The following is a 12222-nucleotide window of genomic DNA, read 5'->3' as shown; positions in this document are numbered from 1 at the left end:
TAAGTCATCTAGAAAATAAGCTATTAACACCCATCAGGAAATACCGTATATAAAGCAACAATTATAGGGTCTGGTACATAGTTGGTGCCCAATAAATGTCAACTATTATAGTTGATCAGGAAACACTTATGAAGCACCTAGTATATATTAATTACTGTTCTAAGTTGCTTTACATATTTTAGTACATTTTTCCAATGAGCTAATAGACACCCAGAGGTTAGGGAATACCATTTCAATCTCCAGGAGCTCATTATGAAAGACTTGCTCTGTAGGGGATCTAACAGAGCAAACGGTCTGATACCCCTATTCTCTACCAAATTCTCAGTATAGTTTATTCTTCATCATGTATGACTAGTTATCAGTAAGGTGCATTAAATTATCTCTTAGAGAATGATCTCTTTTTTTGCTGGTAGAAGTGACATTAAGGGCAGACAGACCCAAATCAGTATTTCAAAGAGATTGGAAAGGAGATAACCAAGCTGCATGATTGCTGTGCAGGTACTCAACCAATATATATTGTTTTAGAAACCAAATATTAAGCTACTCCACTCCAAGAATAATGGAGCAAAGACTTCATTGATTGAAGAGAAGCAGTTGTACAGATTCTCACCTGTTGTCTTCCATCTTATCCAATCTGTGTGGCTGCATGTTCTTGGCTTTTTTTCTGATGTAAGGAAGACTTGAATCCTAGTGTGTTCACTTTAAAAATAAAGATTTAGAGGTCCTGTACTGTCTTCTCTCAACCCTGTGGATCAACCTCAATCCTTTATCTAGAGGGAATTGCAGGAATTTGAGCTCAGAATATTTAATCCCATCCTTCTTTGGGGGCTGGGCTGGATACTTTTTAGAACAATGTGATAATTATTAGAACAAACTACTAAAATCCACTGACCCACTGCTGTTCTTTGTATCCTTAGTCCCCCTCTCACCAGATCACACACATATCTACTGAGCCTTTAGAGTAGAAGATTGCCCAAACAAGACAAGCAAAACTGTGTGTTCATCTGATAAACTGGTTTTATTTTTCCTGATTGTTTATTTTAAATGTAGAGTTGGCATGTCAAGATGACTTTGAACTTGGGGATAAGGAGAATTCTATGCTAATATTTACATGGTTTTTATAGGAAGAGAATAAAGAAATTGTGATCCCCTGTCACCACCTCTTTTTTTCTCAAAATAATTATGCCACTTTTGAGATTTCATGTGCATGTTCTAATTAAAAAAATTCAGAGTTTGACTTTAGCATTTGGTGAAAATTTTTAAATGAAGATTTGTTATTCCATATTAGGTATTAGGTGTGTAGAGATGGTCATCAGCATGAGGAACATTCCAAAGGTAAAGAGAATTCTGACTGCATTAGTATTTCTTTCTGGCCAGGTTCCTGATGTCATGTTCCCTGACGTTCATTCCTTTTCCTAATTTCCATCTTCCTTCAAGAGAGTGCGAATCAGGGACAGGGAAGATGTCTTGAAGGTTCTGAGGACACTGTCCTTGTTTCTATTCACATATTCATAGACACTTATGAATGCTTCTCTGGGTAATCACTGAACTCTGCCAAGGAAAACAAAGATGAATGACTTGTCCTCTGCAGTCAGACCTAAACCAAGATCTATACAGAGATCTAAAACCCTACAAATAGCATTTTTTCCCCACTGTACTGTTCCAGTTCAACCTACGAAAACCAGATGAATTTGTATGCTATCAATTTAGAAACCTTAAAAGATCCTTGCACTATGTCAGTTCACCATAGCATTGAACTCCCTTACACAACATCCTCTGTTGTAGAGTGTAAACAAATGGCCTAACTTATAATGTTAAGATGGGCTACCTAAATGCCCTTTCTTGACTTAACCATTTTCCCGTTTAGGAAAAAAAAAAAGCATCTTGCTGCCGGCATTAATTTAACATCATGTGCGGGAACACTACACTTTCTAGGATTTGACATTTTCAGTGATTGAGAATTACTATGTTTTGTATATGGAAATACCACTGCTCAAAACAGAATGCTACAAATAGAATAATGCCATTTGTTTCCAAATACTATTGATATGCTAGAGTGATATGAAAATAATAATAAAAGTGAGATATTTTATGGCATCCTGGGGGGGTAAGGTTAGGACTGTAATCCATGAGTTATCTTGGTAAACGCTGCATCTGCAAGTTCTGCCAGAGAGTATTCTCGGGGCAAATGGGAAACGGGTCAATACAGTAGCTGATATTCAGCTCCTGCCATCCTGATGCCTGCCTTGAGTTCCCGCCATCTTGATTCCACTGGTTCTTGAATTCTGAGAAAGTAGCACTGGAAGCAAAAAAGTAAATTTACTAATGGAAATGTTACTTTTACCTGCAGGTGAAAAAGGTCAAGTTTCTTTTATTTTAGCTAGCATTATATCGGCTTAGTCTGAACACTACATGTTTAATCAATGAAAAATGAAGAAAATTAGCTTACCAAATGAATTTTACTTGGTATCAAAGTATTTCAAAATATATTTAGGGATAAAACAAAGGGGTCCTTGGTGTTAAGGAGGTGGAGACTATTATGTTAGAATGTTGCATTTTCTATTAAGTAACCTTGAAATTTAGACATAAAACTTAAGTATTTGGGAAAAAATATACTAACTGTAGAATTGCTAATAGCTTAAAATATGTACACTAATCTATTCTTGAACGTGTGTGAAGCACAGTATTTTAGAGTATTCATTTATTCCACAGATACTATATTTCATTAATTCCAAAATCAACATTTTTTTTTCACATTGGCATCTGAAGTCCAGATACTTCTAAAAATTGATGGTCCATCATAATCTAATCTACAGTAGTTTTTTTAAAACTACATAAAATACATCTTGTATTTGGAGAGACATGGCAATTTAAATGCCAAGTAACTATATGCCAGTCATTTTTAAGCTTTGGAGCTGTAATTATGACAAAAATAGACTGAGTTCTTGTTATCAAGTTTATAACAAAGAGCACAGACAAGAGCCTGTGGTATGACTTAGAGTGGGTAGTCAGCAAATGGTTTTCTTTTAAAGGAGAATTTCAGATGTATACAAAGATAAAATGGGGTTATGAACCCCCATATAAGTATCACCAATTGAAGATCACCAATATTCAACAATGATCAATTCATAGCTAATCTCACTTGCTCTATATTCCTACCCATTACCCATCCCAAATTATTTTGAAGCTTATTCCACCTGTAAATAAAAGTCTGAAAAAGACATTACCACAATATCATCACACGCGTGCACGCACGTGCGTGCACGCACACCCACATGCACACACACATTAAAATAGAGAAATGACTTGATTCCAAATGATGAAGTAGACAGACTTTTCCCTATACCTGGTAAGTACAACTAAAACTCCTGAACATGATATATAAAACAAACATAAGACGATGGTGGAAGAGAAAGAAGCAGACTGGCTAGGAGGATTTGGAGAACCAAAGAACAATACAGTGTGAGTTCCCTGGATTTCCTTATTGCTTCATATATCCTGTACTGATTACTAGAGAAGATGACAACCCAGAAATTCCAAGTACGGATAAAGGCCCAAGAAAACCTGCTCTCTCTAGCCAATGAACCAGGAAAGGGGCAACCTAACAAGACAAAAAAGTTTTTATGTAATAACTGCTCTAATTTAGCCAAATACCACAGAAAAAAATAGCCCTCGCCAGCAAAGACAATTTGTAGGGCCTAGCTTTCCACCCTCTCCAGGTGCCCCAATCAGCCATGTGGTAAAGAGGTTCTCTTCTCCAATGTGCGTGGAGAATACATGGGAACACTGAACTTCTACCTCCGCCTGAGATTAATGAGGCTCCACTCCCTTTTCATAGTAGATATCTTCCCCCTTCCCATTAGGTGATATCAGGGGTAGCCTAACAGATTCAGAACTTTTCATATCACTCAGCAAACTAAGGCCACTTACACACTTTCATCTTGAATTGTCAGTGAGTAACAGGGTGCTCCTTTTCCTAGCCAGTATTATATTAGCATAGCCTAAGGTGGAGCCTGAACTACCCAGCAGTGACAAAGAGCCATTCTATATGCCAACTGAGGCATAGAGGAGAACGTGAACTTCCATCTCCACCTGGCTGTAAAGAAGCAGTGTCTTGCTCCAGAGTCTCATAACATAATATCCAAAATGTTTGATTTGCAATGAAAAATCACTTATGCCAAGAACCTGGAGAATTTCAACTTGAATGACAAAAGACAACAGATAACAACACTGAGATGACATACATATTAGAACTATTCAACAAAGATTTTAAAGCAGCCATCAGAAAAATGCTTCAACAAGCAATTTTGAACACTTTTAGAATAAGTCTCAACGAGGACATAGAAAATTTCAACAAAGAAATAGAAGATACAAGAAAACCCAATGGAAATTTTAGAACTAGGGGGAAAAAAACCCTTCATAGATGAACTCAGCAGCAGAATAGAGAGGATAGGTGAAAGAATCAGTGAACTTTAAGATACAACAGTAGAAATTAGCCAATCTAAGACAACAGAGAGAAAATAGACTGAAGAATAATAATAAGTAGAACTTCAAGGACATTTGCCACTGTAAGGAATGATCTAACATTCATGTCACCAGAGTTCCAGAAAGGAGAGAGAAGGTGGAGACTGAAAAGGGTAGTTGAAGAAATAATTTCTAAATGTTTCCCAAATTTGGCAAAGGACATTAACCTATAGATTCAAGAAGCTGAGCGAACTCCAAATCCCTCCAAATCCACACCAAAATCCATCATAGTCAAACTTCTCAAAACAAGATGAAACAAAAAGTCTTTAAAGCAGTGAAAAAATGACACATTACCTACAAGATAAATACAATTCGAATGACAATGGATTTATCATTAGGAACAATAAATGTCAGAAGGAAGTGGCACAGCACTTTTCAAATGCTGGAAAATAAAAGAACTGTCAATGCACAATTCTGCATATCCAGCAAACATATGCTTCAGGAATGAAAGGAATATCAAGACACTATCTGATGAAGAAAAACTAAGAGAATTTGTTTACAGCAGACCTGACCTAAAAGAATAACTATAGGAAGTTCTTGAAACAGAAAGGAAATGATTAAAGAAAGATTCTTGGAACATCAGGAAGGAAGACTAGAAAGAGTAAAAATGTGGATAAATACAATACACTTCTTTCAAGTTTTCTAAATTATGTTTACTGAGGCAAAAATTATAACTGTCTGGTTTTCAATGTATGTAAAGAAAATGAGACAATTATAAATGGGAGGGTAAAAGAGGTAAAGAAAGTGAAGAGTTCTGTACTTCACTCAAACTGGTAAACTGTTGACACCAGACTGTAATAAATTATGTATTTATAACGTAATACCTGGAGCAACAACTCTAAATAGAGTACAGAAAGAGATAAACTAAAAAACAATAGATAAATCAAAATGAAATTTTAAAAAATGTTTAATTAACCCACAGGTAGTCAGAAGAAAACAGAAAAATCTTAAACATGGAGAAAAACCAGAAAAAAGGTAATGGCAGACTTAAACACTCATGCATCATAGTTACATTAACTATATAGAAAAGATGGAGATTGGCAGAGTGTATTTAAAAAAAAAAAAAAAGAAAGAAACAATACATGACCCAACAATGTGAACTATATACTGTCTGTAAGAAACTCACTTCAAATATAATAATATAGGTAGGTTGAAAGCAAAAGGATGGAATAAAATATACCCCTTGCAAACATTAATCAAAAGAAAGCTGCAGAGTCTATAGTAATAATATAAAATAAGACTTAAGAGCAAAGAAAATTGGGACAAGGAGGGATATTGCATAATGATAAATATCCACCAAGAAGACAGCAATTCTAAATGTTTGAACAAACAATAGGGCTGCAAAATATGCAAAGCAAAAAACATAAAAATGATATACATAAATTTATAATTATAATTAATGACTTCAACACCCCTCTTTCAGCAATTGATAGAACAATTAAATAGAAAATCATCAAGAATATACAACTCAACAACACTATCCCATCAATCAACAGGATCTAAATACTGACCACTCTAGTCAACAACAGTAGAATGAATAATCTTTTCAAGTTCCCATGGAATATAAGCCAAGACAGACCACTGCTAGGCCATAACCCTCCCAAAATTTAAGAGAACAGAAATTTAAAAATGTGTTCTCTGGCCACAATGGAATTAACTAGAAATCAATAACAGAAGATAAAAAGAAAATACTCAACTCTTAGAAACTAAACAACACACTTCTAAAGAAGCCATGGGTTAAAGTCTCAAGGGAAACTTTTAAAAAATATGTTGAACTGAATGAAAATATATCAAAATTTGTGGGACAAAACTAAAGCCATGCTGAAAGGGAAATTTATGAAACTAAATACATACATAAGAAAAGAGGGAAGATCTCAAATCAATCTAAGCTCCTACTTCCAGAAACTAGGGAGAAAAATCGAAATAGACCCAAGCAGAATGCAAAAATTAGTAAAGAGCAGAAAAGAATGAAATAGAAAAACAAAAATCAATAGAAAAACTCAAATGAAACAAAAGGCTGGTTCTTTGAAAATACCAATAAAACTGACAAATCTTTCATAGGACTGAAAGAAAAAAATAGAGAAGACTCAAATTACTAATATCAAGAATGAAATAAGGAATATCATTGTAGACCCTGCAGACATTAAAGGATAATAATGGAACATGGCAAACAACTCTACACATATAATTGACAACTTAGATCAAATGAACCAAATTCCTCAGAAAGAACAAACTACTACAACTCACCCAATATAAAATTTGTAATTTGAATAATCATGTAACTATTAAGGAAATTGAATTTTAATTTTCTAACTATCACAGAGCAATAATCAGGCCTAGATGGTTTTACTGGAGAATTCTACCAAATGTTTAAAGAATTAATAACACATTTATACACTCACTTTCTGGAAGAAGAAGAGGGAAAACTTCCCAATTTGTTTTATTGCCTCGATACCAAAACCAGACATAACTACAGACCAATATCCCTCATGAATATAGATGCAAAATCTTTAACAAGTTATTCACAAATAAAATTCAGTAATATAGTAAAGAATTATACACTATGACCAAGTGGGATTCAACTCAGCTTGCAAGGCTGGTTCAGTTAATATAATCTATCACAACATACTAAAGAGGAAGTCTTTTGATTATATCAATAGATGCGAAAAAAGCATTTGACGAAATCCAAGAGATTAATGATAAACTCAGCAAACTAGGAATATAGGAGAACTTTCTCAATTTCATTTTAAAAACCTACAAAAAGTCTACGGCGAACATACTTAATGTTGAGAAACTAGACGCGTCCTTGCTAAGATCAGGATCAAATCAAGGATCTTCCCTCTCACCACTCCTATGCTGCATCAAGGAATTAGGAAGTTCTAGCTAATGCAATGTGACAGTAAAAGTTATATAGGTTGGGGAAAAAATAAATAAAACTGATTTTGTTCCCAATTACAGGATTATCCATGTAGAAATCCCAAAGAAATTACAAAACAAAACAAAACAAAAAAAAACAAAAACCAAAAAAACCCCAAAATCTTCCTGGTAATAATAAGTTTTCATATTAAGGTTGCAGGATACAAGTTTAATGTTAAAAAATCAATTGCATCACTTTATACCAGCAACAAACAATTGGAATATGAAATTAAAAACAGTACCATTTACATTAGCACCTCTAAAATAAAATACTTAGGTATGAATCTCACAATATATGTACAAGATCTGTTTGAAGAAAGCTACAAAACTCTGATGAAACAAATCAAAGACAATCTCAATGAATGGAGAGATATTCTGTGTTCACAGATAGGAAGACTCAATATTAAGATGACACAACTTGATCTATAGAGTTAATACAATCTCAATTTTAAAAAATCAAGTAAGTTATTTTTGGATTAGACAAACTGATTCTAAAGTTTATATGGAAAGACAAAAGACCCAGAACAGCCAACACAATACTTAACAAAAAGAGCAACATCAGCAGACTAACATGATTTGACTTGAAGTCTTACTATAAAGTACAGTAATCAAGACAATGTAGTATTAGCAAAATAGTAGATTACTAGATCAGTGGAACAGAGAGTGCAGAGATAGAACCACATAAATACAGACAAATGATCTTTGATGAAGGAGCAAAAGCAATTCAGTGGAGAAAGAAAGTTTTGTCAACAAATGTTCAAGCTGGACATCTACATGCAAAAAAAAATTTAGACACTGACCTTGTACCTTTTACAATTTAACTAAAAATATATCAAACGAAATATAAAATACAACGTTATAAAATTTCTTGACTATAACACAGACAAAAATTTAGATGACTTTGATCTAGTGATGAGCTAGATACAACACCAAAACAGCATCCATGAGAGAAAAAATAGATAGGTTAGACCTCATTAAAATGAACAACTTCTCTCCAGAAAACACTTTAAAAAACGAAAGACAAGCCACAGACTAGGAGAAAATATTTGCAAAATGCATATCTGATAAAAGACTTGTATTCAAAATGTACAAAGAACTCTTAAAACTCAATAGGAAAACAATCTAATTAAAAAGAAGAAACACTACACACCTATTAGAATGGTAAAAATCTAAAACTGACAATACCAAATACTGGTGAGAATGTGGAGCAACAAGAAATCTCATTCATGGCTGATGGAATGAAAAATGATGCGTCCACTTTGGAAAATAGTTTGGCAATTTCTTAAAAACTAATCATACTCTTGCCATGCGATCCAGCAATCACCCTCCTTGGTTTTACCCAAAGGAGTTGAAAAATTATATTTACACAAAACCTTCACATGGATGTTTATAGCAGCTTTATTCATAAATGCCAAAACTTGCAAGCAACCAAGGTGTCCTACAGTAAGTGAATAGATAAATATACTCTGGTATATCTAGACAATGGAATATTATTCAGCACTATAAAGAAATGAGGAGTGTCATCAGAAACATGGCAGAGTAAGAGATGTCTCCAGATCTTTGCCCTTGAAACAATAATAAACTGAACATCTAAAACTCAACAAAAACCACCCAACTAGAAACCAAAAGAAAAACACCTTCTTTGCAAGGCTACACAGAACTTTATATAATGAATCTTCTTTCTGAAAAAAAAAAAAAAATGCGGAACACACATCCATTAATGCCCAGGCGGAGAAATGGTCCATTAAACACCATGAACAGCCAAGGTGACGAGGCAGCTCAGAAAGAAAGAAAAAATCTCCAGAAAATAAGCTTACACATAGAAATATACGTGGCTTAAATGACAGAGAATTCAAGATGGTACTTCTGAAAAAAACTCAGTGAGATCCAAAATGAATCACATCAACAATTTCAGGAATTGAAAAAACAACTAAATGAGTAGAATGAGTTCTTTAGCAAGGAGATCGAAATCCTCAAAAAGAACCAAATAGAACTTCTGGAGATAAAGAGCACACTGCAAGAGTTGAAAAATGAAATAACAAGCTTGGGAAATAGAGGAAACCAAATAGAGGAAAGGATCAGTGATATCGACCCATCAGGAGAGGAAACAGAAGCGTAATGGGCATTATGGAAGGTGAGGAAAAGGAGCAAGGACTAGAAAGCATCTTCAGACAAATAGTTGACGAAAAATTTCCCAAATTTAAGGAATGAGCTGGAGCTTGGAATTCAAGAGGTCAACAGAACACCTAATTATCTGAACCTAAAAAGGCTTTCATCAAGACACATTGTATTAAAATTATCAAAAATCAAACACAAAGAATTCTCAGGGAAGCCAAAGAAAAGAAGACAGTAACCCATAAAGGAAAACCCATTTAATTATCATATTAAAATTATCAAAAATCAATAACAAAGACAGAATTCTCAAGGCAGCCAGGGAAAAGAACAGTAACCTGTACAGGAAAACCCAGTAGATTATCGTCGCACTTCTCAGCACAAACCTTACAAACCAGAAAGGAGTGGAATCAAATATTCAAACTATTAAATGAAAGGAACTACGGGCCAAGAATACTGTATCCAGATAAGCTCTCCTTTAGATATGAAGGTGAAATTAAGACCTTTCCAGACATACAAAAATTGAGGGAATTCTCCACTACAACATGAAAATTCTGAAAGAGGTCAGTTCACGTAAAACAAAATGACAAAAAAAAAAAAAAATGCATGATTAGGAGTAAGGTGACTAGTAGGCTGATAAAAGCAGAGGAGTGCAACCCTTACTACGAACAGGGCATTATAAGCTTAAAATAAGAAGAGATTTGCTATAGCAAGATAGTAATGAACATTCAGCATACATAGGGACAAATTGAGACAATGACTGAAAAGAGGAGGAGTCAAAGATCTAAATTCGCAAAGGGGAATGGAAATAAGATGCACAGAAGAAAAGGGGTGGCTGTATATATACAACTATCCTTTCCATATTCGTAATGGTAACCACAGGCCAAAGATTTAGAACTGAAGTATACAACATAAAACAAGAAGGACCAGAGAGAAAACCCACAAAACCCAACCAAAATAAAGAAAACAGAAACACAAGAACAAAGAAGCAATGGAAACACTGAACTACCAGAAAGCAAAAGTTAAAATGGCTATAAGAAGAGCTCATATTTCAATAATCACCATAAATGTAAATGGACCGAACTCACCAATAAAAAGGCAGAGTTGCAGATTGGATCAAAAAACAAAACCCAACCATATGCTGCCTTCAGGAAACACATCTCAGTTCCAAAGACAAATATAGACTCACAGTGAAAGGGTGGGAAACGATATTTCAAGCAAATGGCATTCAGAGAAAAGCAGGAGTAGAAGTACTATTATCGGACGAAATAGATTTCAAAATCAAAAAGGTAAAGAAAAATACTGAGGGACACTTCATAATGATAAAGAGAATCATGCACCAAGAAGTCATAACACTTATTAATATCTATTTTTTGGGAGCCCCGAAATATATAAAGCAATTATTAACAGAACTAAAGGGAGAAACAGACCAAAACACTATTATAGTAGGGGACCTAAATACCCCACTGTTGGATATGGACAGATCATCCAAAAAGAAAATCAATAAGGAAATAACATCCTTAAATGATACATTAGACCAACTAGACATAATTGACATTTACAGAGCCTTCCATCCCAAAACGGCTGCTTATACATTCTTTTCTAGTGCATATGAAACATTCTCAAGGATTGATCACATACTGGGACACAGAGATAGCCTCAACAAATATAAGAGGGTTGAAATCATACCAACCATATTCTCTGATCATAATGCTTTGAAACTAGAGATCCACTGTAAAAAGAACCAGAAATACATGGAGATTAAACAACATGCTACTGAAGAATGACAGGCTCAGAGAAGAAATAAAAGGAGAAATCAAGAGATACGTAGGAACTAATGATAATGATAATATAACATATCAAAACATTTGGGACACGGCAAAAGCCATCATAAGAGGAAAGCTCATATCATTCCAGGCCTATCTCCAAAAACAAGAATGAACCCAAAAAACAACCTAATACTTCATCTTAAAAAACTAGAAAAAGAAGAGCAAATGAAGCCTAAAGTCAACAGAAGGAAAGAAATAATCAAATTAGAGCAGAAATTAATGAAATTGAAACAAACAAACAAACAAAAAAAACAATAGAAAAAATAAATGCAACAAAGACCTGGTTCTTTGAGAAGGTTAATAAAATTGACAAACCCCTGGCTAGACTCACTAAAGAAAAAAGAAAAAGGACACAAATAAACAAAATCAGAGATGAAAGAGGGGAAATTACAATAGACATCACAGAGATACAAAGGATCATACAAGAATACTATGAAAAAGTGTATAACACCAAATTTAATAACCTAGAAGAAATGGACCAGTACTTAGAAAAATACAACCTTCCTAGACTGAATCAAGAATTGGAAAATCTAAATAGGCCAATCAGCAGTAAGAGAAAGATATAAAAGGCATCCAAATGGAAATGAAGAAGTCAAACTGTCACTATTTGCAGATGTCATGATTCTCTATATAGAAAACCCTAAAGACTCCACGAGAACACTACTAGAAACAATAAGCAAATACAGTAAATTTTCTAGATTTTCAAAATCAATGTTCAAAAATCCATAGCATTCCTGTACTCTAATAATGAAGTGTCAGGAAAAGAAGTGGAAAAAATAATTCCTTTCGCAATTGCAACAACAACAACAACAAAAAATACCTAGGAATAAATTTAATGAAA

This window comes from Pteropus alecto, unplaced genomic scaffold (genome assembly GCF_000325575.1).
Source record: "Pteropus alecto unplaced genomic scaffold, ASM32557v1 scaffold287, whole genome shotgun sequence".
In the NCBI taxonomy this organism is placed as follows: domain Eukaryota; kingdom Metazoa; phylum Chordata; class Mammalia; order Chiroptera; family Pteropodidae; genus Pteropus; species Pteropus alecto.
Note: the sequence above shows the minus strand (reverse complement) of the source record.